The sequence below is a fragment of the Nycticebus coucang genome, chromosome 4 (genome assembly GCF_027406575.1).
Source record: "Nycticebus coucang isolate mNycCou1 chromosome 4, mNycCou1.pri, whole genome shotgun sequence".
Lineage (NCBI taxonomy): Eukaryota > Metazoa > Chordata > Mammalia > Primates > Lorisidae > Nycticebus > Nycticebus coucang.
Genome location: NC_069783.1, coordinates 148,005,373 through 148,032,829, shown reverse-complemented (window position 1 = coordinate 148,032,829; position 27,457 = coordinate 148,005,373). Strand labels below are relative to the sequence as shown.

The 27,457-nt window shown below is 36.1% G+C and overlaps 1 pseudogene; it reads left to right on the top strand.

The window, feature by feature from the left end:
- Positions 1 to 23,267, top strand: part of LOC128584492 (laminin subunit alpha-1-like) — a 36,040-nt pseudogene extending 12,773 nt beyond the window's left edge.
- The last annotated feature ends 4,190 nt before the right edge of the window (positions 23,268 to 27,457 follow it).

Genomic DNA, 27,457 nt, shown 5'->3' with positions numbered 1-27,457 from the left:
TTCTCTGTGGATTCTGGTTATTAAACCTTTGTCGGATACATAACCTGCAAATATCTTCTTCCATTCTGAGGGCTGTCTTCTTGCTTTACTTACTGTGTTCTTGGCTGTGCAGAAGCTTTTTAGTTTGATCGGGTCGCAGTAGTGTATTTTTGAAGCTGCTTCAATTGCCCGGGGAGTCCGCCTCATAAAATGCTCACCCAGACCAATTTTTTCAAGGGTTTTCTTGAAACAGGTTTTCATGCACTTTCTTCTAGTATTTTTATAGTTTTATGTCTTAAATTTAAATTTTTAACCCAGTGAGAGTCTATCTTAGTTAATGGTGAAAGGTATGGGTCCAGTTTCAGTCTTCTACAGGTTGCCAGCCAGTTCGCCCAGCACCATTTGTTAAATAGGGAATCTTTTACCCACTGAATATTTTTAATTGCCTTGTCAAAGATCACATAATGTTAAGCTGGTGGATTCATCTCTTGGTTCTCTATTCTTTTCCAGATATTTACTTCTCTGTTTTTGTGCCAGTACCATGCTGTTTTGATCTCTATCGATTTATAGTATAGTCTGAGGCCCGGTAGCATGATTCCTCCTGCTTTGTTTTTATTTTTGAGTAATGTCTTGGCTATTCGATGTTTTTTCTGATTCCATATAAAAAAAAAAAAGTATTATTTTTTCAAGATCTTTAAAGTATGACAGTGGAGCTTTAATAGGGATTGCATTAAAATTGTATATTGCTTTGGGAAGTATGAACATTTTAACAATGTTGATTCTTCCCAGCCATGAGCATGGTATATTTTTCCATTTGTTAACATTTTCAGCTATTTCTTTTCTTAGAGTTTCATAGTTCTCTTTATAGAGATCTTTCACGTCCTTTGTTAGATAAACTCTCAAATATTTCATCTCTTTGGCAGTACTGTGAATAAATAGCGTACTTAATTGTTTCTTCAGCTTGACTATGGTTGGTATATATAAAGGCTACCGATTTATGAATGTTGATTTTGTAACCTGAGATGCTGCTGTATTCCTTGATCACTTCTAAGAGTTTTGTAGTAGAATCCCTGGTGTTTTCCAGATAAACAATCATATCATCTGTGAAGAGCAAATGTTTGATTTCTTCTGACCCTATATGGATACCTTTGATCGCCTTTTCTTCCCTAATTGCAATGGCTAAAACCTCCATTACAATGTTAAAGAGCAATGGAGACAATGGGCAGCCTTGTCTGGTTCCTGTTCTGAGTGCAAATGATTTCAATTTAACTGCATTCAATACGATATTGGCTATGGATTTGCTGTAGATGGCCTCAATCAGTTTAAGAAATGTCCCTTCTATACCAATTTTCTTAAGTGTTCTCATCTTGAAGGGGAGCTGGATATTATCAAAAACTTTTTCTGCATCAATTGAGAGAATCATATAGTCTTTGTTTTTTAATTTGTTTATGTGCTGAATTATGTTTATAGATTTACGTATATTGAACCAGCCTTTGAGACCCTGGGATAAAACCAACTTGGTCATGATGTATAATTTGTTTGATGTGTTGCTGGATTCTGTTTGTTAGGATCTTGTTGAACATTTTTGCATCTATATTTGTTAGTGATATTGGTCTATAATTTTCTTTTCTTGTTCGGTCTTTTCCTGGGTTGGGAATCAGGGTGATGTTTGCCTCATAGAACATGTTGTGTAGTCTTCCTTTTTGTATATTTTGGAACAGGTTGGGTAACATCAGTACTCGTTCTTCTTTAAAGGTTTGGTAGAATTCTGATGTGAAACCATCTGGTCCTGGGCTTTTCTTTTTAGGGAGATTTTGTATGGTTGATGCTATTTCAGAACTTGATATGGGCCTGTTCAACATTTCCACTTGACTCTGGCTAAGTCTTGGAAGGTGACATGCTTCCAAGTATTGGTCAATTTCCTTCAGATTTTGATATTTCTGAGAATAAAGTTTCTTGTAATACTCATTAAGGATTTTTTTGAATTTCTGAGAGTCTGTTGTTATTTCGTCTTTGTTGTTTCTGATTGATGAAATTAGAGATTTTACTCTTTTTTTTCCTGGTTATGTTGGCCAAAGGTTTATCTATTTTATTGACCTTTTCAAAAAAACAACTTTTTGATTTATTGATCTGTTGTATAATTCTTCTGTTTTCAATTTCATTTAATTCTGCTCTAATTTTGTTTTTTTCTTTTCTTGTACGGGGTTTGGGGTTGAAATGTTCTTTCTTTTCCAGTTACTTGAGATGTCCCATTAAGTTGTTAACTTCCTCTCTTACCGTTCTCTGGAGAAAGGCTTGCAGTGCTATAAATTTCCCTCTTAGGACTGCCTTTGCGTTATCCCAGAGGTTCTGATAATTTGTTTCTTCATTGCCATTTTGTTCCAAAACTTTGGCAGTTTCCTTCTTAATGTTATCTGTGACCCAGCTATCATTCAGCATAAGGTTATTTAGGTTCCATATTTTTATATGAGTGTGCAGATTACTGTTGTTACTGAGTTCAAATTTTATTCCATGGTGCTCCGTGAAGATGCAAGGAATAATTTCTATTCCTTTAAATTTACTGAGGTTAGACTTGTGACCTAAGATGTGATCAATGTTGGAGTACGTTTCATGGGCTGATGAGAAGTATGTGTATTCAGTTTTGTTGGGATGAAATGTTCTGTAGATGTCTGCTAAATCCAAATGTTGGATTCTAAAATTTCTTTGCTCAGCTGCTTATTGGAGGATCTATCCAACACTGCCAAGGAGTGTTGAAATTTCTGACTATTATGAAGCTGGAGGAAATCAAGTTGCTCATGTCTGTTAGAGTTTCTTTTATAAATTGAGGTGTGTTATGATTGAGTGCATAGATATTAATAATTGAAATTTAATCATATTGAGTATTACCCTTAACACATATGAAGTGACCATTCTTATCCTTCCTTCCTTTTGTTGGTTTAAAGCCTATTTTGTCTGCAAATAGAATTGCAACACCTGCTTTTTTCTGATTGCCATTTGCCTGAAATATGGACGATCATCCTTTCACCCTGAGTCTGTATTTATTTTTTAAGGTAAGATGCGATTCTTGTATGCAGCAAATATCTGGCCTGAGTTTTTGTATCCAGTCACGTAACCTGTGCCTTTTTAGAGGACAGTTTAAGCCATTCACTTAATGGAGAATTTTGATAAGTCTGGTAAAATTTTGGGTATCGAGTTTTTTGAAAGTCCAGTGGACATTTTTAATACTTTCGCCACTGTGGAAGTTGGAGTTTGATCAAAAGTTTCTGAGTGAGTTTGCTTTAGTTGTAGAAGATTGGGCTGCTCATTATGGAGGATAGGTCTGAAAATATCCTAAAGAGCTGGTTTGGTTATGGCAAATTTCTTCAACATATGAATGTTATTAAAGTATTTCATTTCTCCATCATAAATGAAACTCACTTTAGCTGGATACATTATACGGGGTTGAAAGTTATTTGTTTTAGGAGATTAAAAGTCGATGACTACTCTCTTCTGGCTTGAAAAGTTTCAGCAGAGAGATCTTCAGTCATTCTAGTTTTCTTCACTTTGTAGGTAATGGATTTCTTACATCTGTCTGCTTTCAGAATTTTCTCCTTCATATTAACTTTAGCGAAGTTAATTATGATATGCATGGGGGATGTCTTATTCAGGTTGAGTTGTGCTGGGGTTCTGAAACTGTCTGCTATGTGAATTTTTGAATCTCTTGGCATCTCTGGAAAAGTATCTTTCATAATTTCATGGAGAAGGGCCTCTGTGCCTTGTAAGTCCACTTCATCACTTTCAGGGATTCCAATGAGGCAGATATTAGCCTTCTTCGAATTATCCCAGAGCTCTCTGAGAGAATGATCCATTTTTGCTCTCCATTTCTCTTCCTCTTTGAGATTTTGGGAGCATTCAAAAGCTTTGTCTTCAATATCAGAAATCCTTTCTTCTGCTTGCTCCACTCTGTTACTGAGGGATTCTACTGTATTTTTCAGATCTTTGAGGGCTGCAAATTCTTGCTTCATTGCATCAAAATGTTTGGTGGTTTTGTCTTTAAATTCGTTAAATTCTTGAGATAAGTTTTGAATTGCTCCTCGAATTTCTAATTACAAATTTTCTTCCATTCTATGAATCTTGTTTGCAATCCAAGTTCTGAATTCGATTTCTGACATCTCAGCCAGCTGTTTATAAGTGGGATCTTCAGTTACATCTGCCATATCTTTTCTTGGGGGTGTTGATCTATTCTGGTTGTTCATGTTACCAGAGTTTTTCCACTGATTCTGCGCCATGATTATTTTACACCGTTTGACTTTTCCCCTGGAGCTTTGTTGAGTATCCATACAGTGCTACGGCCTGAGAAACTGGGGACCTGTTCGGTGTGGTGGGGCTAAGTGGCTCTGTCTTGTTTTCTGTCCGACCCAAGTGAAACAGTTGCTCTGGGTTGAAGTCTCAGCTGTTGAGAAATACCAGCAATTAAGCCACCCTGCCCCCCCATAGATAACAATTGGAAAAGGAAAATCAAACCTTTCTACAACCACACACCCAGGGCACCACTTGGATAGTCCTCGGGCAATTGGCTAAGTTCAAAGAGTCCAAATCAATTGTCTCAGTCAGCACCTGTCTCAGGTGGGAGAGTTTAAAAGGTCTCTGGCAACTAGATCACAGGGGTCTGCTGACAACTCAAATATGACTTGCTCCAGTGCTCCGTGAAGTCAGGAGGAACCACCCAGGAAATAGATTAGTCTGGAAAGGTTGATGTCTCCTTCCCAACCTTGCACCTCAGTCACACCTCTGTAACCCCACAGGCCTGTGACGCAGTTGCTTCCAATGAGCAGATACTCCAGGTTTTTACACCTGTCTGAATCACAAGGAATTCTATATATGCTCAGCCAGGCCTCTATCCAGCAGGGGGAGGTGAGGCCTGACAACCTCAGGCTCTTGATGGAGGCTTGGGGATGTTCACTCAGTTCTAGCCCCGCCCCTGATTGATGTTACTGACAGAACAGAACAACTTTGCGGGAATTTATTTCTGCCCCTGCTAAATTCCCCTGCAGAAGAGAACCTGTTTTGAGTTCCCAGAACCTGCACCTCAGGCCGTATCTTTGCTCCTGCAGGTTTGTATTCACAACACGATTAGCTGTCAGTTCTAGACTCCTGCCTGCCTTTGTCTATAGGCTGACGATCCCCTGAGGGCCGGGTGCAGCTTAGGCTCAGTAAAGTGGTCCTCTGGGACAGCCCCGCCCTGGGAATCTTCCAGCTCTGAGTGTGTGTTTTTTAGTCCACTCACTCCACAAGGGCAGCAGCAGCACAGATGTAGGGCCCACCGCATATACCCTCTCCTCTGTGGCTGCAGAGCTCCCAGCGCTTGCAGCTGCATCCCTCCCTACACCACAGGGGAGAACTTGCCGCCTGGCACCATCAGTCCAGCCTGCAGGCTGAGGTCAGCACCCTTGGCGACCCTGAGGTATTGTGGGGAGAGCCAGGTCTGGCTGCTAGCGCAAGAGCTGCAGCTACCACGTTCTCACCATGAAAGGTCCCATGAGAGTTTCCATTGGTCTCTGCGCTCAGCCCCCTGTGAATACGTGCTGGGATGCGGTCCTGCAGTGCAGCTTGCGCACTTGTACTCAAAGGCTTTCTTGGCCTTACTTGTTCTGAGGTGGGAGGTGTGAGGCTCCCATGAAGTTGTTGACTGAGCACGTGGGCTTCCTGGATTGAGCACAGACTCCTCCAGGAAAAGCGAAGAGGTGAGGAGGCGGTTGAAAGCCAGGAGGCGAGGCGATAGGATGGCTTCTATAGTGAAGATGATTTTGGGGTTGGAGAGTAAGAAGATCTAGGAGTCCCCGGGGAGACTCCAGTCCCTGTGTGTTCTCAAGTCCCTATTACTGCGTCCACAAAAAACATCTTAGAAAAATCCAGGAAGAGGCCTTTGCTGGTGACGCAAAGAAAGTGGAGCAGATCCTTTCCTCATAAAAAATGGCGTGGATGATACAGACAAGAAGAACAGGTACTAGGAAGGGAGAGGCTAAGGCCATGGCTGGACCAGCTGGGAGGTGGGGTGTGGGGTATCCCCCTTCCCAGGCCAGTCCTTACTCTCTCCCCCCCGCCCCCATTCCCAGGGCAGTCGTCCCTTCTTTTTCCCCCCATTCCCGGGCCAGCCCTCCCTCCTGTCTTCCCCCAATTCCCAGGCCAGCCCTCCCTCCTGTCCCCTAGGGAACTGGGCTTTCCTCTCTCCCCAGGCACCTGGGACCAGGAAACCTTGGAGGGGTCCAAGTCAGGCCAACCTTGAGCAGCAACTCAAAAACAAAACTTAAACTGGTTTACAATCCACACATCATTCCCCATTTAGAGGCGTTATTGACAATTGTAAAATGATATTGGTACGGTGGTGGTGCCCCAGCCAGCTCTGCTGAACTGAGGGGAGGAGCTCCACCCTGGGGGTGTTTGTATCTCACTGGGGCTGATGGTGCAGTTGGTGTGGAGGCAGCAGGCAGAGGAGCCAGCGGGTTGGTGGATGGGGTGTCCATAGGAAGCTCCAGTGGCCAGAGAGGCCAGTCTACTGCTGGGGGGACACCTCCAGGTTGCCAGCTCAGGAGGGGCTGTGGTGCTTCTGCCCCTGGCCTCTGTCTCCCTTCCCTTGCCCCCTTGCACTTTTGGGTAAGCAGGGGAGCAGTCTACTGCTGGGGGGACACCTCCAGGTTGCCAGCTCAGGAGGGGCTGTGGTGCTTCTGCCCCTGGCCTCTGTCTCCCTTCCCTTGCCACCTTGCACTTTTGGGTAAGCAGGGAATCTCCCCATTTCCCATTTATTAATGGATGGATTAATAAACTATTGTACATATATATCATGCATTACTATTCAGCCATAAAAAATAAGGATTTCATATTATTTGTAACAACTTGGATGGATTTAGAGAACATTCTCCTAAGTAAAGTATCACAATACTGGAAGGACAAGCATCACATCTCCTAAGTACTTAATTAAAACAAGTAGATTAATAACTACACGCTGATGTGAAAGAAAAAAATTCATCTTTTGTTTAAGAGAAAGAATGTCACTCTGTCATCCTGAGCAGAATACTGTGGCATCATCATAGCTTACACCAACTTCAAACTCTTGGACTCAAGAGCTCTGAGGCTTGCCTCAGCCTCCTGACAGCAAGTGCCCACCATGATGCCTGGCTAATATTTCTATTTTTTAAATAAAGATGGGGTCTCACTCTTGCTCAGGCTGGTGTTGAACTCCTGAGCTCAGGCAGTCTACCTGCCTCAGCCGACCAGAGTGCTGGGTTTACAGGTGTGAACCACCATGCCTGGTAGAAAAATTTAATTGAATTCAAGAAGGGGAATTGGGGGAAGGTGGAGGCTAAATTCTCACCTTATGGGTCCGTTACCTGGTCATCTTGCACACTTACTGGATGAAAGGCGCAATTGCAACCCAGACTTTAAAACTACAAAAAATCTCTGTAATCTATTCATATGTACCCACATATTAACCAGAAAAATTTTTTAAAAATCTTTTTTTATAAACTTTTATTTTCTTACAATATTAAATGCTCAGTGAAAAACTGTTATATGAAAAAAATCTGAATGAATCTAAGGACCTTCAGTTTAAGAAACTATCGGGAAGTTTTTTTTTTAATTGTTGGGGATTCATTGAGGGTACAATAAGCCAGGTTACACTGATTGCAATTGTTAAAGTCCCTCTTGCAATAATGTCTTGCCCCCATAAAGTGTGACACACAACAAGGCCCCACCCCCCTCCCTCCATCCCTCTTTCTGCTTCCCCCCCCATAACCTTAATTGTCATTAATTGTCCTCATATCAAAATTGAGTACATAGGATTCATGCTTCTCCATTCTTGTGATGCTTTACTAAGAATAATGTCTTCCACTTCCATCCAGGTTAATTCACATTTACATTCACAACAATGATATACCCCCAAAATCTTTTCAGTTGAAAGTCAAGAAACACTATGCAGAAGTTTGGTGACGTGCTCAGAATAACAACACAGATCAGTAATTTGGACCCTTATCTTCTAATTTGAACATTCACAGTCTTTCCACTTCACCATGCTGCCTCCAGCCTGTCTGTCTCAATAAGAATCACCACACATTGTAACAAGAAAAAGGGGTCATTTGCATAGGTACATTAAACACACCCTAGACAAAATTTGTAGAATTTCTTGTTGGTCAACTGAAGTTATTGCCCCCTTCATAATTGTTGATATTTCAATGCCTGTTTGAAATAATAAGGTATCTTAATGCAGTACTTTTCAAAATTAATGTGCATACAAACTACTTGAAGATCTTGTTAAAAATGCAATTTCTTTCAGGTGATGGCAGATGACGTGTCTCCTACCATTGATTTTTTTAGAAGCGAGCACTAAATGGGCATTAGTTCACACTTACAATTTACATATTCTATTTGCAAGATTAGAAAAAGGACTTTAATGGAAGAAGGGATTGTTGTTATGACTTCAAGCTGTCATTCTCAAACTTTGCTACATACAGCATCATAAAGGGTGATGGGTGATTTAAAAATCCCAATAACAAATAACACACAGATAGATTAAATCAATATCCAAGGATGACCAGGGATAGCTATTTTTAAACCTCCCTAGAAATTCCTCCCTAGAAATTCTGTGATTGCAGAGGCTTGACACTCTAAGTGTGGTCTGCAGACCAGAAGCATCAGTGTCCATGAAAGGTTGTTAGAGAAACAGCCTCATGCTTTACACCAGACCAATTGCAGTAACGGCTGCATTTCAACAAGATCTCTGGGTGATTTGTATGCACTTTAATATTTATTTGAAAAGCACTAAAGCATTTGGAACAAGATGTTTCATCCTTTGTTTTGTTTTACTAAGCTCTCTTTTCAGGTATAAGTAGGAATGTTGGTAGACAGTGAAGGTTTTCAGTACTAAGAAAAAGCTTCAGGAACTATCACCAAAACAGTGAATATAAATGCTTACTATATCTGGTGATGGTAACTTTTTGCAAAACTGTGTTAGTGTCAGAATGGAGATGGAAGTAAAATTATCATCAGAATAAAAGTAAATGAAAGACAAAAAAATAGAGATAGATACTGTAATCTAAATCTTCATGAAGCTTAGCAGGTTGGTGGTATAGAGTGGGCATTGTATTATAAGTTTCTTTTTTTGTTTCTTGTTTTGTATATTTTTAGATGAGAGAAACTAGTGCATATTTATAAACTAAGAAGGAGTCAGAAGTAATTGGCCAAAATAGAAAAGGAAGGATTATATGATAGTGATGATATGAATCTTATCACAAGGTAAAAAGGAAGGACACTGTTACAAAGGGGACAATGGGGAAAAGAACCTAAGAATCGTGAGAAGAATATAGCCATGGATTCTACTTTCAAGGGAAAGAATGATGGGAAATACAGGCACCCTAAAGCAGCGTGGTAAGTAATGATAGCGTAAGCACAGAAAATATGGTAACACAGCAAAGGCACTCAGATACTGTGCTTGGTATTGGTCAAGGTGGAAGTCTGGAAAAGACTTCCACTAAATAGGAGAGTGGAAGCCAGAGGAGTGTGAAAGGAAATGCAGTAGAGAAGTAGATGTACCTTAGCAGTTGAATCCAATTTAGCCTATCTATAGCATTAAGAGCTTACTTCCTGGGTGAGTGAGTCTGGAAAGGGTAAAAAGAGATGAGGGAAAGATGGTGAAAACTGCAAAGAGGTGAGTTTATGGAGCTTTCTTTAAGGTAACTAAGTATTTGAGTTTTTCTCCTGAGGGAAAATTTCATCATCCTACTCCCCTAAAATAAATGATTGCAGTAACAATGGAAAGATTATCTAACTGTACAGTTAAAGGTAATTATAGATGATGAGGAGATAATTGAGCTCTTGTAGTTATGTGGGCAGAGGTTAATAGTAAGAAATAGTAGGAGAATGGAAAGATGGTGAAACCATTCCATAGTTTTAGGTAAGACTGATAGAACTGGGGTTAGAAACATGTACAAGAGATACTCAGGTGTTAGAAGCAAGCGACTTGCTGTAAGATATGACTCAGGGAGTAGGGCACACAAATCTTTTGTCTTATAGGTTACTTTGGGAGTAAGTATGATAATATAGATAATGATTTTGGTTTTGGAAATAATGGCATTCACTGAATAATTAGAAGTAGGACTCTGAAGGTTATGATTGAGATGTGGGGAAAAGAAACAGATTTGGAAACTTCAGCATACACATGGCACTTCAATCCATCAAGGAAAACCAGGTAAACTGAAAAAAAGGTAGAAAAAAGACTCAGAACAAGATCTTTAGGAACACCAACTTTTCCACAATGACTGGAGTCTTAAAGTAGAAAAAAAGTAAGAGGACAGCATAGTGTAAAGGGAGTTGAAGAAAAAGAGATTGTTAACTCTTTCTCAAAAATAAAATAAGGAAATTGTCCAAAAGTGACCATTGAATTTTGAGTAAAAGAAGTTCATGATCACAGCTAGAAATTTTCACAGAGCCTCAAGGGAGCATGGAAGATGGAAGTAGAAATGGTCTCGAATTTAAGACTCATAATCCATAGGAGGAGGAGCCTTTCTCAACATGTTTAACATGGGCAAACATTTATTCAAAATCCTTTTTATGATTTAGGCTGTTCTGTTTCCTCATCACAAAACCATTTCTTTAAAATAAGGAATATTAACATCTTTATTTTATGTTAACGTAATCTACATATGCTATATATATGTGTGTGTATATATAGCATATACATTTTAGTGACTTATCTAGTCTTAAATTTTAAAAATAGTCGTGTATGAAATAATTAAGTTTCTGTAAAACAGTCTATGTATATGACAGTAGTCCCATAACATTATAATACCCTAGTTTTACTGTACATTTTCTTTGTTTATATATATTTAGATATACAAATGCTTACCAATGTGTTACAGTTGCCTACACTGTTCACTACAGTAACATCCTATATAGCTTTGTCACCTCAGATCAATAGTCTACACAATATAGGCACAGCCTCCTTGGTCTGTATAAATACACTCTAGGATGCTCGCACAGTGTTGCAATTGCCTAATAGCACATTTCTCGGAAAGTATTCCCTTCATTCAGCAGCACATGACTGCATTTGTTTTGGTTTCTCTTCTCCTCTAACCCCTGGTAAATTCCTCAGATAAGAAGAAAATCTTATTTCATGCATATCCTTATTTTCAAAACAGCTGAACAAAGGTAATTTATATATTCTCAAGGTTAAATTTTATTACAACACACACATTAGAAACCCTTTTAGCAGAGGGTTTTTTTTACACCATTTTATACCATAATTTTTACACCATTTGAGTTTCCTAGGGGCTTCATGTCTATTACATTCCCATATAACATTTTGGAAATTTTGTATATCATCCATCTAGCTCCAGATATAGGTCTTGCTAATATTTATGCCTACTCAGTAGATAATGCTTTTTATTGGTTTTTGTTTTACTTTCTGAATGTGCCAGGGATTACACACAATAGTGAATGGGATGTTAGTTGTAGCAGTGGGCAGCACCCAAATCACCTAGCCAGGCTTTTCCAAGTGTCAATCCCCAGACCCTACCCAATCCCTATCCCGTTTGAGTAAGTAGGTCCAAGAAGCTCAGGAGCATATTGTTGATGATTTACTGCTGATTCAGATGCAGCTCTTTAGTTGCAAAACAGGGAAATACCATTAAAATATCATATGATTAATTACCTTTTGTGTTTCTAAGCATCTCATTTTAGAATAGAAGAAATCATAGACATTCAAGCATTGCTAACTGCCCTGCCCACACACTTTTTAAAATATTACTTTCTTTCATAAATATCCAATGGTACAATTTTATTTCACAGGAGACAGAAATATTAAAGTGGAAACATCGCATGAACGAGACTATCACTGTTGTCTTACAATCACCCTTCCAGCATTAGTATAAAATGTGGACAAGGAAATGATCCAACTTTGAGTATAGGGAGTAGACATTTTCACAGTAATTATAAATTATATTTTCTATGACCATTTCTTAAAATAACAGAAATTATGATACATGGTTGTGCCAGATGTTGGAGATTTTGGTGATTTTATATTCACTCAAAGGAAATTGCAGTTTGCAGAAAGCATTTTCAGAGAAAAAATATGTATTAGCTCTATTTATGCCAATTTATTCATTTCAGATTGAATTTTTCTATTTACTCCAAGGGGAGAAGGACGAAACCTGTTTTACAGCTATTATAAAATATTAGTGAATCTAATATCAAAATCAAATATAAGTTGCTTATGAATAATCATTAATTTATATTACACACACCACTTTTGTTGCGTCAGAAAAACGTTCAATGCACAACTTTATGACTGCACAGGAAGCATCTATCTGTGATTCTTGGCAAACAGTGTTTCCTATGGTTAATTCTTGATCATCATTTCTCTTATAGGATATTTAAAAAGGAAAAATAATTGTGAAGAGGGTACTCTCCAAATCACATCTCCCCTTCTGTCATTTAGGGAACATGATTGTTAGTAAATATCTACATTGATATGCACCCTAGGAAAAAAGGTATAATATTTCCTGAATTGAAGTGTAAATGATAAAACAATGAAGATGATTTCTTAGAAGCATAACAGTTAAGGGATGCTTGACTCCTACTCGGTGAAAGATAAAATGCTAACCTTGGATCAACTAGAGAATCATCAGTGTAGATATACATAGAGGGATGCTTATTTTTTGTTGTTGTTGTTGTTGCAGTTTGGCCGGGGCTGGGTTTGAACCTGCCACCTTCGGCATATGGGGCCGGCACCCTGCTCGCTGAGCCACAGGCGCCGCCCGAGGAATGCTTATTAATTTGCTATCTAATTGTCTCTCTAATGAATTTAGCCAACTACAACATAATGTAAAGGGCAATGGTCAGTGGGTTCTTTTATAGAGAAATCATGGGTCATAAAATACGGTTCTGTGAGGTACTGGCACTTTATTAATTTCAATCACCCTATAATTAACTCTGCATATGCAGCAGTAAATCTACCAAATCATCAACTGATGTGTATTTAGCCTCTGGTCTCAGTGACATTTAATTAGTTAGCAGACAACCAAATGCCAACCCTTCTTTTCTAGCGGCTGACAGTTTATATGTACGATTTTTTTCTTCCCAATCTTCCTCTTTTCTCTAATAAACCTTGACATGATTTCAACAATGATGCCTCACAAAATGGAAGCAAATTATGTATATAAATGTGGGACAGTTGAAAATGAGAGAAATAGAAAGATTATGTATGGGTTTGAATGCAAAATAGCCTTGTAAATTCTTATTTTACTGAAATTATATTCTTCTAACGATTGGAAACAGTAAATATTAAACTAAAAAGGCATGTTTTTGAAGCAATATAGTTTTTCTCTAACAGATGTGTATTAAGTCTTAATTGTGCTTCAGTATGTAGCTTTTTACCACATATGGGAATTTTCATTAACTTTATATGAATTTCTGTACATTAAGTCAGAAAGAACTCCTTCCTGCCAAGAAAATTGCAGAGTGTGGGCTGGGATGCGAGCTTTCAGTCATAACCTCTAACTTTCCCTCAGCAGTAGACTGACTTTAAATCCTGGCTTTCAGACACGTAATGCTGTTAGAATTACACAGTGATCCAGCAGGCAATCTAAACCTCTCGTAAAAGTTAGTTATAACAAAGAATAAAAAATTCTATCAAAAAGATTGGTATTTCCTAAAGAATTGTGAAGAAAGAATCTCACTTTGAAAATGAAGTGAGGATAATACAAAACATGAAGCAAGAAACAATATGTGGATGTTCATTAACACTTAAATTTTAACACCTCCCAAAAGAAATGCACTGTGTAAAAAAGTAATAATATTGAAAATATGTCCAATATATCAATATCATTCTTCTTATGGTCATCATTTGATGTATTTCTAACATAGTTTAGAGTTCTATGCAATATTGTAAAATTTTCTAAAATGGATACTTTGTTTCCTATTATTCTTTGTATAATCTATGAAGCTTTCAGTTAGGTAAAGGACATCATAGCAAATTATAGTGTTTTATTGGTCGAGAATGTGCTGCATGAAGATTGTCATCAAATGATTTATTATAGAAAGTAAAAAAAAATCAGTAAAATTGTGATTTTTAACAGGAAACAATTTGAAATTACTAAAATTAAGCTTTTTATGGCAAGGCTATTATAAATTGACAAGAGTTATGATTATATACAACACCTGGAGATTTTGTATACATAGTTTTTACACCAAAGGAGAAAGTGTAGTCATGTGTTAGATGTAATATAACTTTGATATGTATGATTATAAATGCCAGTATTAAAATATGATTATTATTAAATAATCAGTTTTTCTAGATATGCTTATAGGTCCTTTTGCAAAGCCTCTCATTATCAATAAATGTTAACACTGAAGGCCAGAAATAATATAAGCAGATGAAATATGACTAGAGATTAAAATAATACAGAATTTTTTGAGCTATGACATTACGTGCATATGTTTTTTTCTTATCAAGTGAAAATCCAGTATTGGATTTTTTTTCCTGAAATTCTGGGGAAATCTTAAAATGTTTTTCAGCTTTCCCTATCCACTGGAAGCTGAGATGCCTTGCAAGAAGAAAGGACTTTCTGCTTATTTATATCTAACTTGCTCTTAGAGACTGGGAACAGCATCAACAACAGTAACAATAACAGAACTCTAATCATGAGTTAGCTAAAAGAAAAAAGTATACATGTTAGAAAAAAATATACATGGTTATGGCTCAACATAGTCGCTGAAATAATTGAAAAGAGCAAGTAAGGTTTAGCAAGAAAAGGAAGATTTATTAACTATTAATGGCTTGTGCATCAAGCCGGGCCCAATCCTCGTGACTACAAGACCAGTGGAAAGTGCGGGTTTTGGATTTTATACCCAATTTTGAGGGGTACCAGCTGCTTTGTGGAAATCTTCCAGGGGTCAATCAACTCTGTTTCCAAAATAGTCACCATGATGGCATTAGTCTGAACATATCAGAAGATCCCTAGGACATTCATCAGCCTCTATCTCAAGACACCCTTCTTCAAGGTCTTGATTAGCCTCATTCTCCCATCTCAAGGTAACCCACCTGCAAGTCCTTGACTTGCCTCATTCCCATAATAGTTCAGGTCAACCTGACCCAAACAAGTCTCAAATGGCCTAACCACCTCCACCCTCACCCTGCTCACGTCTAACTGCTATATGAATGTGTATATACCTCATATGTATACACATGTATATGGGTATGTATGTGATATACATACACACACACAAAAAAAAAAAACACAAAATTATCTGCCTTCTGCTTAATCAGATATGCACTTAAGGTATGATTATTCCTTTTAATTTTGAAGCCACTGAAAAGTTTGGAGTCTAGTCTAAATATATCTCAGATTATTTTAAAAATGTTTAAACCCATGGAACTTTGGTTTACAGAAATAAATTTACAGAATTATTAAAATTTGTACATACCTAAATCTGTTTTGGAAAACATGTTTATTCTTTTATTGATGACATTGGTTGCATTTAGTCATGTTCATAGATAGAATCGTAACCACTATTCTTTATCTATACTGAGATATATAATAGAAAGGAGGGCAGGGTATGAATAATTAAAATATATTAGTGTATCTTATTCTTGATAATATGGCAAGTTTTAGAAATCCTTCTACCTGTTTGAGTAGTTAAATGATGTAAAATAGCAGAGTGGCTGAGATGTGACAAAGGTATAATAACAATTATCAAAGTAGGTACTTAATAAATATATGGGTCTTACTGAATATATTTATACCATTCTTGAGTTTGAATTATTGATATATGTGATTCCTGCTTTATTATAGGGCATATGGCTGAACCCTTATTAAAAACCATGTCTACAAATTGTAATTTAAATATTACCACCTTTTCTTTGAAAGTTGTACAAAAACTAATTGTATTATCTACACAGGTATTTTAAAACTTAAACTATTCCACTTATTTTAGGTAAGAAAAATATCTGATTAGATGGCAATTAATGAGGCTGCAATCTCTAGCTTTTCCACCTGATTTATTGATTGACTTCAATTAATGTTTGCCAGTAAGTAAATTAACATAGCACCTGAGGCACAATTCTCCAGTGGGTTTTGGAAGCAGAGGTCTTCCCGCACTGGCTGGTTTCACTGCTCCTGAGCACCGTGCTAGCAGGTACATTTTAATTCAGTCTAGACACTGGACATTACCCATGACATTAATGACAGGACATTTAGAGCAAACTCATGTTTCACGGCAGAGATGTCTCTTCAAGTGACATCTTATCAATAGCAATTCAATTAGTCAAATCTAAAGGTATGAGATGCAGCTTACGTTGTGTCACAAAGTGCTCTTCGAATCTGCATTGGAAATGCCCTTGTTAGTCTTTTCTGCCCTGCATATAAACATGAGTACTGAAGTTTTAATTTCTGACATTTTCTGTTTGGATTTTACTCCCTGTACATACCTTATTCTCACAAGATTAGATATCAATTGAAAAATGTATTTCTTCCCTCCCAAGAAATATAGGCACAAATATATTTGACTTAATTAAAATCAAGATAAAAACCTTTATGTTTGCAAAAGGTCACTGTTTACAGATGTAATGTCAATAAAATAAATTAAAAAGTAAAACACATGAGAAAAATATGGAATAAATATATAATAAATCAGTTTTATTGTTTATTATTTAGCAGAAGTTATTTGGCATGATCATAATGACTACACAAACTTTCCCATTTTTGTCTTTGACCATCAAACATTTATAAAAATCCAAATATATTCTATATAATATAGATTGTACTCTTTTTATGTAGTCATCATAAAATGATACTTTTGGAAAAGATGACTGGATGAAAGAATTCTATAAAGTTTGATCCTGAGAACCATTGGTTCAAGGCTTCACTGTCACAACTTTTGATGAAGATAAATAGATGGAGTGAAGCATTGAGGGAGTGCTCTGAAATACGGGATTCATAACCAGAGCACCCTTTCACCACTGTTGTCCCAAGAGAGGATTAAGTCTGACAATTAAGTATAAGGCACCCTTTGTCTATAATACATTAACTTCTTTCCTATGAGGTTACAATGGTAATATACAATAGTTATAGACCACCCCTGGCAGAATTGATATTAAGTGATCATATTTTGTGTTCTTAATTTCAGATGAGGAATCCATTTGAGAATGGCTGCTAGATTTTTATTTGAGTTTAAGCTTCCTTCATGATTTGACTCCTTGAATTTCTCTTAAACTTCCAAAGTTACAAGTTATAGTTCAGATCAAAAAAGTGCCAGATATAATTTCTTTTCTAAAAAATAAAAACATATATGTATGTAATCATTATTGTATATTTTACAGTTTTTGGCCGGGGCTGGGTTTGAACCCGCCACCTCTGGCATATGGGGCCGGCACCCTACTCCTTAGCCACAGGCGCCGCCCATTATTGCATATTTTAAATGAGCAATGCTGCGCAAGGTTGTCTTAACCTGTTCTGGTATGTGAAATTAACTGTATCAGTTAAAAGTCAAACATTTTAGCAAGTATATTAGTAAAGATGTGTTTAACTGTAGGTTATAGAAAACCCATACTATGTATAAATAGCTTAACTATCATATCACATAAAAGACTGAAACCAGGATGATTAATGTGTGGCATTACGACATCATGTTACAAGTATTGCATTTATCTTTCTCTGCCGCCTTTAAAATGACAATTGCGCTCATGGTTCATGATGATGGCATCACCTGCAGATATAAGCAAAAAGAGAATGGTTCTCAGCGTCCATTATTTCTTTCTTTTTTTTTTTATTAAATCATAGCTGTGTACAGTAATGCAATCACGAGGTACAATGTGCTGGTTCCATATACGGTCTGAAATATTTTCACCAAACTGGTTAACATAGCCTTTATGGCATTTTCTTAATTATTGTGTTCAAACCCTTATACTCTACACTTAGTAAACTTCACCTGCACCCTTCCAAGATGCACCAAGGTGTGGACCCACCAATCACCCTCCCTCCACTCTTCCTCTCCCTCCCTTCCCCTCCCGTGCCCCCTTCCCCATAATCTTGTACTGAGATTGGGTTATAGCCTTCGTGTGAAAGCTATAAATTAGTTTCATATTAGGGCTTAGTACATTAGGTACTTTTTCTTCCATTCTTTGGATACCTTGCTTAGAATGTTTTCCAGCTCCATCCATGTAAACATGAAAGAGGTAAAGTCTCCATCTTTCTTTATGGCTTTCCATGGTGTACAAATACCACAATTTATTAATCCATTTGTGAGTTGATGGGCACTTGGGTTCTTTCCATGATTTAGCAATTATGAATTGGGCTGCAATAAACATTCTGGTACAAATATCTTTGTTATAATGCGATTTTTGGTCTTCTGGGTAAATACTAGTAGAGGAATTATAGGATCGAATGGTAGATCTATTTTTAGATCTCTAAGTATTCTCCAAACATCTTTCCAAAAGGACTGTATTAGTTTGCATTCCCACCAGCAGTGTGGAAGTTTTCCCTTTTCTCCACATCTGTGCCAACATCTCTGGTTTTGGGATTTTGCGATATGGGCTAACCTTACTGGAGTTAGATGATATCTCAAAGTAGTTTTGATTTGCATTTCTCTGATGGTTAAGGATGATGAGCATTTTTTCATATGTCTGTAGGCCATGCTCTGTCTTCTTCAGAGAAGATTCTCTTCAAGTCCCTTGCCCAGCCTGAGATGGGATCACTTGTTCTTTTCTTCCTAATACATTTTTATTAAACCTTTGTTGGAGACATATCCTGCAAATATCTTCTCCCATTCTGAGGGCTGCCTGCTTACTCTACTTACTATGTTTTTGGCTGAGCAGAAACATTTTAGTTTCATTAGGTCCCAGTTGTGTATTTTTGATGCAGCTTCAATTGCCTGGGGGGGTCCTCCTCAAAAAATATTCGCCCATGCCGATTCCTTCAAGAGTCTTCCCTGCGCTTTCTTCTAGAATTTTTATAGTTTCATGTCTTAAGTTTAAATCTTTAATCCAGTGAGAGTCTATGTTAGTTAAAGGTGAAAGGTTTCACCTTTCAGTCTTCAGTCCAGTTTCAGTCTTCTACAGGTAGCCATCCAATTCACCCTGCACCATTTGTTAAATAGGGAATCTTTTCCCCATTGAATGTTTTTAATTGGCTTGTCAAATATCAAATAACGGTAAGTATATGGGTTCATTTATTGGTTCTCTATTCTGTTCCATACATCTACCTCTCTGTTTTTGTGCCAGTACCATGCGGTTTTGATCACTATTGATTTATTGTATAGTCTGAGGTCTGGTAGTGTAATTCCTCCTGCTTTGTTTTTATTTCTGAGTAACGTCTTGGCTATTTGAGGTTTTTTCTGACTCCATATAAAACGATGTATTATTTTTTCGAGATCTTTAAAGTATGACATTGGAGCTTTAATAAGGATTGTATTAAAATTGTGTATTGCTTTGGGTATTATAGACATTTTGACAATGTTTATTTTTCCCAGCCATGAGCATGGTTATGTGTTTACATTTGTTAACATCTTCAGCTATTTCTTTTCTTAGGGTTTCATAGTTTTCCACACATTCTATGAAGCAAACATCACCTTGATCCCCAAACCAGGAAAAGACCCAACTAGAAAAGAAAATTATAGACCAATATCACTAATGAATATTGATGCAAAAATATTCAACAAGATCCTAGCAAACAGAATCCAGCAACACATCAAACAAATTATACGCCACAACCAAGTGAGTTTTATCCCAGGGTCTCAAGGCTGGTTCAGTATACGTAAATCTATAATATAATTCATCACATAAACAAATTAAGAAACAAAGACCATATGATTCTCTCAATTGATGCAGAAAAAGCTTTTTGTAATATCCAGCATCCTTTCATGATCAGAACACTTAAGAAAATGGGTATAGAAGGGACATTTCTTAAACTGATAGAGGCCATCTATAACAAACCTACAGCCAATATCGTATTGAATGGAGTTAAATTGAAACCATTTCCACTCAAATCAGGAACCAGGCAAGGTTGCCCATTGTCTCCACTGCTCTTTAACATTGTAATGGAAGTTTTAGCCATCGCAATTAAGGAAGAAAAGACCATCAAGGGTATCCACATAGGGTCAGAAGAAATCAAACTTTCACTCTTTGCAGATGATATGATTGTATATCTGGAAAACACTAGGGATTCTACTACAAAGCTCTTAGAAGTGATCAAGGAGTACGGCAATGTCTCAGGCTACAAAATCAACACCCATAAATCTGTAGCCTTTATATATACCAACAGTAGCCAAGCTGAAAAAACAATCAAGGACTCTATTCCATTTACAGTAGTGCCAAAGAAGATGAAATACTTGGGAGTTTATCTGTCAGAGTCCATTCATTCTAGAATTGATGGAGTAAAATGATAATCAAGGCAAAATTGGAGTCTGAGAGCAACAAAAATGAGACTGCACATTGTCAGGGTTTCACCACTTCTGTGTGGAGCTTTTGGAATACTCCAGATTCTTGGAAAATGTCAGGAACTGACATGGTAAATAAAGTCTAGAAGCATGTATTATACATCTATTGATGTGTAACAGATTACCTCAAAACCTACTGGCTTCAAACCTATTGATTTTATCTCACACTTTCTATGGATGGGAACTCAGGAATGGCCTGGATGGACTTTTCTCTATTTCTTGGTCTCTCATCTTGGCTACAGTTAAAATCATATGTGAAGCCACAACTTTTGAGCTCGCTCACATTGTTGCTGGCAAATATGTCAGATTGCAGAATTAACTTTCTTGCTGGCTGCTGGCCAGAGGCTGCCTTAAATTTCCTGACTTATAAGCTTCTCTGACATAGTGTCATGGTATGCACAAACAAAGAAGGCAAATAAAAAAAAGAGAGTCTTCTAGCAAGGCATAAGTCCCAATCTTTTGTAACCTAGTCATGGACATGCCATTCCCTCAGTTTGCCATATTCAGTTGATTGGAAGCAAGTTATTCAAAGGAAGGGAATTACACAAACCCATAAGTACCAGGATGCACTGATTTTCTGGGGCCTTATGAGATGTTGCCCATTATAGAGAGAAACAGGTAATTGTTTATATGTACAAAGAATTATAAATACACATAAAAATGAGTTTTGAATCTGTTAATCGCTTATGATTTAGTCCATTAAATTGATAAATAAGATAAAGAGATTTTAAAAATTTTGTAGAGATTTTAACTAATTTTGTGTTGTTTTGCCCCAATTGGGGTCAAGGAAGTAACATGAAAGAAGATATTTAAAATACTGCTTTAACAATAGAGATAAATAATTAAACCTTAGAAATAGTGTCAACTATTAGTGACATGCTAAAGGTAACAAATGAGAAAATAATTGTAAAAGGTGAACATAGATTTAGGACAGCTTTATTTAAAATCCAGGTTTATAGTAGAATTTATTAAAATAATATAGGCATTACCAAGGAGGTCTTAATTGAAATGCTTGTCAATCTCTAACCTATAAAAGACAGTCAAATGTCCTTTTTATGTACTTCTGTTAGTGTTGAAGTAAATTAAGGTATATTTCTTAAATAACAACTTCACCCTTAATTTAAATATATCTTATGTTATTAAAAATAGAACAGCATTTGAAAACCCTTATAGAAACAAATTTTGAAATTACTTTTTAAGTTTTAATTAAATTTTGTGTTACTGAGGATAATTTTCTTTTGCTTCTTGCTGAGTGATTAAATTAAAATATTTATTCAGATTAGTTTAATATAATATTGCCTTGCACATAGATACCAAAGTACTAAAATGTCTCAAAGAGTGAATCTCAATATGACTAATGGATCGTCTTAGTGTGAAATCCGTAAACAATATGAAACATAGTATGTGCAGTTTTCTTAAGTTGAGAAGACACGTTTATTGAGGGAAGGTGCTAATTGCATTCATCTAAAATTTATCTTAATGATTTTGGAAGCATTGTCAAATGCATTTGATCTGTCCTCAAATTGCCTGCAAAATGTTATCATTTTACTTTGTCAATTCAGGTTTTTTTTTTCTTTTTCATTATCAAAATGGATCTAAGATATAGTCTTGTGGAAATATCAACTCACATTTCAAAACCATCATACAATTCAGTAAAAATGATGCAGAGTTGATCCACTTTGCCTCAGGATAAAGAGTTAACACAGAAAATAAGTTCACCTGGAACATATTCTTCTTAGTAAAGTGTCTCAAGAATGGAAGAAAAAGTACCCAATGTACTCACCCTTATTATGAAACTAATGTAGGACCTTCACATGAAAGCTATATCCCAGTTACAACCTAAGAATAGGGAGAAAGGGGAAAGGGAGGGGAGGGAGGGGGAAGAAGGGGGATTAATGGGATTACACCTGCGGTGCATCTTACAAGGGTATATGTGAATCCTAGTAAATGTGGAATGTAAAGGTCTTAGCAAAATAACTAAGAAAATGCTACAAAAGCTATGTTAACTAATGTGATGAAAATGTGTCAAACGATATATGAACCAAGTGTATGGTGCCCCATGATCATACTAATGTACACAGCTATGGTTTAATAAAAAAAAAAAAGAAAGAAAGTAAGTTCACCTTTGATCCCAAGGGAAAGAAAGATGTCTGTAGGTCATAAATAAGGTCGTCCCCATAAGACATTACATCTCCCTGCACATTCCAGCCCTACCAAGGGAACAGAATGGTAATGGAGTGGGGTGTTGGTGTAGAATGGGCTTTCTTATAAACCGGACGATTTATAATACTAATTACATTTTATGAAAAAATAGCGAGGGTTTGTGGTTTAAATTATTAAACATTATCCATTCAGTAGAATGGTGGACTTTTTAATGTGTTAACTGTATGTCACATGCACTATTATGAGCAGCACCTGGGATGATTTTACACAGAGAAGCCAGGCTTATACTTCAGACTGGGGGCCTATGGGACCTCTCTACGTGACATCTATCAATGGTAATCCAGAAATTTGAGTATGAAGCCTATCATTATACACATCTAGGTGCTATTTTTTTTTTTTTGGATACTGAAATAACTATATGAGCCATCAAAACACTTTTATAATAAAGACAGTGAGATAAAAATGTAAAATGATGGGTAGAGAAAAAAAGGAGACCACACTTAATGAGATAAACAGAGTCAACTGCTGATTAATTGACTTCAATTTAAGTTAGTAAACAGTGTCTCCAATACTTATAGATTAGCTTTGATCAAGAAAAGAAAACTTCACGGAGCAAAGGAGCTTTTCCTGAAGATGGTGATAATTGACTCGGATGGGAGCTGTTCAGGGACAACAAAATGGTAGATAAAAGCAAAAAGCAAAAGTTAGCAATTGAACCACGATGTCTTCATCAATGGCTGGGTATCTCAAGAGGAATTCACTACCAAAATGTATTTAGTAAACTGTTCTGTGTAAGTCATCTCTGTGTTTAGCTCTATTTTATAGTCAAGGGAAGAATGGAACACTTAATAAAATGGTAATTGGAAATTGGCGAAAGACTAGAGAAAACAGATTGGACTATTTTAGTGCAAACTTGAATTTCCAAAAGGGCATGAGAAGTCAATTTATACTGTAGTTCATATTTAGATATTTGAGCTTCCTGTTCATTCTATTATGTGTTCCAAATGTTTGTATTTAACATTTAATATTTTAAGTTCTCAAATATGTCATATTCTCTTATTTCCTTAAAATACTTTGTGGTATTACTTTAAAAGTGTTACTAATTGCTCACAATCACAATGCATAATAATTAAACAAATAAGATTCCTGACTTGCCCAATGATTTAACCTGATCTTAAGTGATAACTTCTTCTGCAAAGATTATGAATTTGTAAGGGTTTGGATCAAAAAACCATAGAAGGAGCATTAAAATTATTATTGTTCTTTGCAATGGTCTATTTTCTATGCAATCTTAAACTTCATTTACCTTAATGAATTTTGGGGAATGAAGGAGCTTTAATTTTATTTTTTTAAACAATGGGAATTACGTGAATGTTCCACCCTTCACCTTTCTGATACATATGGAACCTTTTGATCATTAATCATGTTCCCCAGACCTCTGAGCTAACCTTCACTTATGGTTCTAGGCTGACACCACTAATCAGAGATAGCACTCAAGATAAACCCTCCTTGTCATCCTATATCTAAATTATGTAGGGGAAAAAAGTTGAATATGTAGGAGATAATGAAGAGGATATTGTATTGTTTGATATTTTAGAGGTAAATCTTAGTAAAACGTGAAAGTGGGCCTAGGAAATGTAAGCACAGACATATGGTAAACATATGGATGACTTTTATTATTGAGTTTAGTGACAGGAATGTCAGGTCAGAACATGTGATATTTACCTGCTATTTCTAAAATCAATATTTCAGTGCCTGATTTGATTAAAAATTCATGAGCTTTAATGAAGATTTATCATGAAAGATGATGTGAGTACATTATAATTTTTTTAGATTTTATGCCATAAACAATCGTCTTATTGTTTTCTTCAAGATTTATATAAAACATCTTAGAATAATTGTTTCCCTATTTTTAAATAAATGCTTATTTGTTGTAACAGAGAGTAATCCTCTCCAGAATTACAGTATAACAGCAATGATTTAACAGAGCTTCTTAATTTGAATTTTACAAACACTATCTAGACTTCAAGAGAGTAAATGAATTTGAATAAGGAAAAAAAGTGCATCTTTATTTCAACAAATGGTAATTAAATTTAGCAGCCCATTTATTATGTGTGTGAAAAATAAACCACAATATCATATGATGGTGTCTGTGATTTTAGCACCAATGGAAATCTCAGGTAGTTCCAAAGAACATTATGGATGCAATAGAAATCTCGAATATACTGTACTTTTATGAGCATTACTAATTTGTAATTGCCACAGTTATCAGACTCTGTGTGAACTTGTTATTTAATTCATTAATAGAGAAACACAATGCTTCAGTTATTTATGTTTAATAAACCACTGAAGAACTTAGCATCGTAAAACAATTTATCATCTCTACAGTACAGTGGTTGGGTTGGATTTAACTAAGTGGTCCTGGGTGCTCTCTCATGAGGTCCCAATCAGAATTAACTGGGACCGCATTTACGTGAAGGCTCTTTGGACAAGATTGGCTGGATGTTCAAGATGACTCACTAATACAACAGACAGTTGATGCTCGCAGTAGGCTAATAGTTCATCTATTGCTGAAAACTAGAGATCAACTCTATTTTTCTTATGGTGCTTGAGTTACTAAAAGGAATAGTCCAAGAGGTAAGGTCCCCGGGCCCATGAGGCAAGGAAGATGCTGCAAATCTTATGACCTAGCCTTGTACTTTCACCAGCCCAAATTCAACAGGGAAGAATCTATAAAAGGGTGTGAATACTATACTGGGAAGTCTGATTCATTGGGGGCCATCTTCAGTGGTTTATTAAACATAAATAGCCACTACAAATTATATATCATAACACAATTTAAAAAAATACTTTAAAACTATATTTTGATATAGTTTATCTTGCAATCATTTTTTCTAGTATACATTTATAAACTTTATTTGAGAAGGATCTCACTGTCTTTAGCCAACTGTCAAAGGGATCTAAGCTCTCCCTCAAATATCGGGTAATACTAATTTAACACAAATACATTTTCACAGCACAATGTTGATTTTTTTTCCTGAGATAAATATTTGAAAATCTTACACCAAAATTATTTCAATACTTTAATACACCATGAAAGCATTTATTTTATTTAACATAAATACCTTGAGCACTTAATTTGTAAGGCATTTATTAAATATTTTTTCCCTTTTTGAAGAACTCCACAATAAATAGCTTAGAGTTAATAAAACTTTTTGTCTCTTCTATTGAGTTCATGTGTTATTTCTAATATAATTTGATAGCTACATAACCTCAAAACTTTATATTTTCTATATTCCTTTGGCCTCTAGGAAGGTAAGAATTATATCTTGAGGTCAATTGCAATGACCATGTCCCTGTTAATGATTCTAATACTATAATAAGATTATTATATTTACATATTATTTAGAAAGCTTATTACTTCACAGAAGTTGTCCTTTTATAAGGTTGCATGAATGAAAATAGTCTTTTGTCTTTATATTTATTGCACGAATATTTCAGAAAAGTTTTATCTGGTTCAGGGAGATTTAATCATTTTAGCCTATTATATCAGTGGTACCTGATTTAACATAATATAGTTTTCATAGAAAACAAACACATCATTACATTGAAATAAAACGTACTGTTTTTGAAATGGTAGACTGCTTAGGTATAATTGTGTACATGCAGATGTTCTCATTAGTAGGCATTAGAATATTTTTGTCTGTGCTTTATCCTCTTGCCATCTAATTCATTTCAGATTAGTTCCTTAGAACTCTACTAAAATTGTTAAAGAAGCCCACAAATCATCTCTTTTTGACTTTTCTTGCCAAAACCATTTTGCATCTGCCACTGAGTATAAAAAATGTCTTTATTCCCCTCCCCCCCACATTCAGCAACACACTCTTATTTGTGCTTACTGTATGGACTATCAGTGTTCTTTCCCTTACAGGAACCTTCGGCTTCAGCATTTCGTTTAGTTCAACAAGTGACCAATATAAAATGAATGGACATTCAGCTTGTGGAATCTGTTAGCTGAAATTAATTTCATAGAAATGTAAATGGTACCTTGGCATTTTAGACATACACACAAAATTTCATTACCTTTCTTTTTAGATTACCATATTATTTGTTTAATATAAATGCCATATGTTCCTTGTACTGTTTAATGGGAATATCTTTCATATTTACTTTTAACCTCTTTTAACAAATAAGAAATACTCTATTTCCATGCCTAGCTCATGTTAATGGCTGTAGGTTATTTATCATCCTTAGCACACTCAACTTACTTTTTCTCTTATTCTTTAGACACAGTGCAGAAGAGATAATTACACAATGGTCTGTCACTGTGACCAATAGATGATTATCACACTAAGTAGGATAACCAATGGAGAGAAAAACCAAAAAATAGGGACATGTCCAATGATGACTTGTTACAACATTTGTTGTGGCACAGTTTATGGTTATTTATCCCTTGGCACAACTTAACATCCCCTATGTCAAACAGGGGAAATTATGTTTCCTGCTGCTATGAAAAATTTTAGTTGATAAATTAAGTTTATCTTAGGCCACAGAGAGAAAGAAAATTCCACAGTTTCTTCTGGTGATTCTCTTATTTATCATAATTTAAAATGTCATAAAGCTGGATACATTTTAGGAGGGGTGTACAATGTTGGAATTTATTCTATTTCAATACTTAAATTGTTCAATTGTTGACAAATTTGGGTCATATCTATACTTAACGGTAATGATATTATTACCTTGAAATAGGTTATGTTCATTGTGATTAATAAAAAATTATTACGTTTAAGATAAAGGCAGCTTTTTGTTGATGTTAGAATTTCATTTCATGCAACAAATTGGTTTTGGTAATAAA